We start from the raw sequence: 5,186 nt of genomic DNA on the forward strand, positions 1-5,186 counted from the left end.
CCCGCTCTCTCACACACATGCAAACACTCACTCACTTTCTCTCTCTTTATCTCTCCCTCTATCTGCTCCCTCTCCCCTCTCCGCTGCATGCAACCTCAGATGCTGCTTGATGTGCATTCAAACTAAGATGAAGAAACCTTATTGGCATCTTCTGCATTTTCCCCAAAAACAAAAAATCTTATAGATCATTTTTTATTCAATCACACTGTAACGTCCTAAATTCTCTCATCCCTGTGATGGTGTGCAGTAAATAAGGACAGAATGGAAATATCTCTGATATGCTCCTAGTGTTACATGTTACGAGCCATAGCTCCTCCTACAGGTGAGAGGTCTGGCCTTCAACTAAATAACACACCTTCATGTATGCATCTATAGTCAAAGAAAACATTTAAGGAGAACTAATATGAATTTATGGATTCATAGATGAGAGAAAGACGATAAAGTACTTTTGTTTTCGAATAATAGTAAAGCATCAAATACATTTTTTTAAACAAACAAGCCTTGGCTTGCATAATGCGGTATTCTTGCACACATTCAGTTAAACACAGCCAAGCATTTTTAGCGCTTAGTTAGAAGCATCTCTTCTTTATTTCAATAAAGATTCCAATAAGAATTGTATAGCTTCGGGCCATCAGAGAACCATGAAAAAGTTCTCTCTAGTTCTTTATTAAAACCATCTGAAGAATCTATAAATGCGTTTGTAGATACAATGCAAAATCATTAACTTTTCTCTGTAGAGCCCTATGCTTTGAAAAAAATGGTTCCTGAACATTCACTACCGTTCAAAAGTTGACAGTTAGGCTTTTTCTTAAGAAATTAATACTTTTATTCAGCAGGGATGCATTAAAAAATGACAGTAAAGACATTTAAAATATTACAGAAAATCTATGATCTTCTTTTGAACTTCTATTTCTATCTTCCCTATTCTCTAATAAGAATATTAAGCAGAAAATCAGCATATTTGAATGATTTCTGAAGGATCATGTGACACTGAAGACTGGAGTAATGATGCTGAAAGTTCAGCTTTGAATCACAGAAATTTAAAAGAAAAATAGTTTTTTTATTGTAATATTATTTCACAGTATTAGTCTTTTTTTATCAAATAAATTCTCACTTGGGAAGCATAAAAGACTTTAAAAAACATTTAAAAGATACAAAGACATGCTTATTCAGAAATATTAGTCAATCCATGTTTGTTTTATTATATTTTCTTCATGATCACATATAGAAGGTGAACAAATGTTTTTCTGGGGTTCCCTAAATAATTTGCACATAATGTCCCACCTGATTCGTTTTGTCAGTGTAAGGGACATTCAGTTGTGACAGCAAGACCAGAAGCACAGGAGAGAGCACAGTTGCCATGGCGACCTCGCACGAGCACTTGAACTTTCAGTTAGCTGTCACTCAAACACAGTGTTCCGTCCTCACAAAATGACTTGACTGATGTGTCAGTTTCAGTCTGTGCATGAAACATATGATGGACACTGAGTTTGCCGGTCAACTTTATTAAATCTAGCTACATATTTAACAGAAACCTCCACTGACACATGACAAAATTAAATACATGATATACTTGAGATACCTCAACATTTTCAGAGTGTGAGGCTGGAGCTGCTACAGCAGTTTTTTTGTCAAATGTATAAACCCTAAAAGTTAAGTGATAATGAATTTAGCTGCTAATGCCTACATGCGAATGAAAAAAACTTACAACCAGGAGTGCTGTTGTATCAAGCCACTACTTTATGATGTGGTAATGTAAATGTTTCATAAATATCACACATATACGCAGAATATATAGCTACTTTTGAATGGTCATCACTGGAGAAAGATGCTTTTTGCAAACACAATGGTCTAATTACAGCGGTGCGTTTAAGGGTGTGTTCACACTTGGCATGTTTGGTTCGATTAAAACGAACCCTGGTGCGATTGCTCTGTTAGTGCGGTTCATTTGAATAAGTGTGAACGCTGCCATCTGAACCCTGGTGCGCACCAAACAAGTGGGGGGAAACCACTGAAAATATGGGGGCTTCCAAACAAACTCTGCGTGGTTCGACTGAAATATGAACGCAACTTTGACCAAAGACATGTAAACGAACCAAAAACAGGACATGACGTCATAAGATGCGACCATAAAAAGGACAGAATGCTCATGCTCCTCGCAGCAGATCTTCGTTTGTGTGTGTGACGGAGGGATTCCTGCCACTGTTTTGACTTCTTTACACATTTTATACGCTCTTCACGAGTTCTCAAGATACCATCATATGTAGGCTACGCACATACAGCGAGCACACTTAGCCCAGCACACAGCATTGTTCTGGATGTTTGGTAAGTTCTATCGTAAAATATACGTCATAAAAGCTGACCAATCAGGTTGTGAACATATCCCTATTTCTTTAGGTTCGGTGTTAATATGCCAATGTGAACGCTAAGTGGATTTTTTTGGGTCCAGACCAAATGAACCAAGCGAACCGAACCACAAGTCCTCCTGGGAAGTTTGTGATTACACAATAAGTGTGTTCGACTTGAACCAGTGCAACGCAGACTGTTGGTTTATAACATTAGAGGTTATGTTCAGACTGCAGGCAAATCAGATTCCCACATCAGATCTTTTCAGGCAGACTGCCCACACTATTAATTGCAAGTGATCAAATAAGGTTTGTGTGTCCAGACATAACCAACCGATCTGCATGGGTTGCTTTGGTAAAGGCATAGGTTTATACACATATGTGACCAGGCTGCATCATCTCACTCTCCAAATAAACGCCCTGTCCAGTTGCGGTGCAGAACTCCCCTATGGGACAGGAAAATGCCAAAATCTTTGGACATAATCATATGAACACCATTTCCGTCACCACTTTTGACCTTATCGCTGTGATGCGTTAAGAGAGATTCAAAAGACAGTTTTGAAATCAAATCCAGCCAGAGCATCCAGACTGAGACGCAGCTGTAAAAATCTGACTGGAATCGCATTTAAAACTATCTCTATATGTGGTTTGAATCCGATTCGAGAGAACCTGATTTCATGCATTTTTTTGCTGTCAAATTTTATCTGAATAAAATGTGAATATAGCCACGTTTCCACTGCGGGAACTTTCCCCAGGAACTAGGGACTTTGGGGTGGTATTTGGTGTGTTTCGACCGCAGGAACCAGAGTCTAAATAAAGTTCCGGGTAAAAATTTCCCCCTCAAAATGGCTCTGCTCGTGAAGTAGTACTTTTTCAAAGTTCAGGAACTTTCAGGGGTGGGACTTGGGTGCTGAACATGCTGATTGGTTGAGTTCACGCAGCATTTTATTTCAATCTAAAAGTCTGTTGTTGCGGTGCGTGCAGTAAGAGTTGTTAACTATTCGAATCAACAATGAAGTTTAAAAAATACGACTGATTATCAGACGACAAGGTTCAAACTTAATTTATTTATTATTAAGTTGTTATTATTATTATTATTATAAAACAGCACCACAAAGCTGTAAGAGTGGTAAACTCTGGATTTTCTTTTAGCCCTGAGGTGGTGTTGATGTGACACTAGCCGGGTTTCCTATTTTTATGTGTATTTTGAGATATTGCATAAAAAAACATTAAGCATTAAGAAACACCAAAATGTTCATAAATTCTAAAAAAAAATCCACTAGAGCGATTGGAGAGCAGACGGCTCCGTATATGCTTTCGCATCGCTCTGGTGGGTCTCTGGCCATGTTGAGACTACCAGCAAAAATCTGATTTTTGGCCTAAGCCCTGTTTCCACCAAAATTACCCGGAACAATTTGTCCCAGGAACTTTTTTCCCAGGAACTCTTTTTTCCCCAGACTTGCTGCAGTCTGCGTTTTCATTGCGGTCTAAAGTTTTTATACTGTTGTCTGAGGTCAACTTATGACGTTTGCGTGGTTTTTACATTAAAAAACATCATAATGAATAAGTAATAGGCTATTTTCTGCCATGGTTTTGAGGCTCTCTGAAAAACGCTCTGTTTTTATGGGCATGCCACACTGAAGACTTGGAAGTAAACGCCCACGGCTAGGATTGGATAAGATTTGCATATTTAAGGAGTTTCAGCTCCCTCAGTACAAGTGGGGATTGTTTTAAAAGCGTCTGGGGAAACGCTCACAGGGCTCGAAAAATATCTTTATCAAACAAACACAATGATTCATCTCTCATCCACCTGCGATTGATTGGAATGTTATTTTTGTATTTTGGCCAGCCCGATCGGTGAATAACCACGACCCGTACACACACATAGCGCGCACAATTTTATTTCACTATTTAAGATAGCCCGTCGGCAGGCCGGTGATACATTTTGGTAGCCCGTCTGAAAAGCACATAGCCCCGGGACTTTGGCCTTTGCGAGCACTGGCGTTACAAGTCCGAGTCTGATCACGAATGAACCAATAACACCTCCTCCAGCCTGTGACCGCGTGCTAAGGTATGTAATCAATAGATATCAAACGATCTGTAACAATGCAATACTAACACATAAAAAAACATATTTTACTCACATAAGTGTGCGCCATTCCTGTCGGATCCCATATAGAAGGCGCAGCATTGTGTTTTAATCTCAATATGTCTGCAAATCCAGTCTCGACCTCTATCTTGTTTACAATCGATTCTGCTGTGAAATGAAGCAAACAAACGCAATGTCTTACGCACGTGAGCTGGAACCGTCATGTTTATTGCTCGGTAGCGCCACCCGTTTAGCTCCACGAGTCGCTGGGCGGGCTTGAGGCGGTGCTTTTGCGTCCTATTACGTCAATGGTCGACATATTCTGAGATCTCTCGTTTTCTGGGCCTGGTGTCTATAAAAGCTTTTCTTTGACTAACAAGGACGTTTTCATCACGATTAACTTTTATATATCAAAGGCTCAAGGGAAAGTTGATTTCTCAATTCCTCATCCCTTAAAAGCAAAAGAAAATATGCCTTAAAATCTTTAAAATAACTAAGAACTTTCCATCCTCATTCCAAACACAAATTCCTTAAAAATATATATTAAAAAAATCAGACTCAAGAAACGTTCCCTATGAAGTGCAGTTAGAGGAAAAAGCTCTTGATGTGGCCAAATGCACTAGCACAAACTATTTTTCCAATAGCGGATAAATACACAGAACTGTTTACTCAACCAGTGCTGACTCTCGAAATAGCCTGACTTCAGGAATGAGAATTTCAGATGGGCCTTGTGCTAAAGAAGAGTTGTCATT

This window comes from Gobio gobio (genome assembly GCF_949357685.1).
Source record: "Gobio gobio genome assembly, chromosome: 13".
Classification (NCBI taxonomy): Eukaryota; Metazoa; Chordata; class Actinopteri; order Cypriniformes; family Gobionidae; genus Gobio; species Gobio gobio.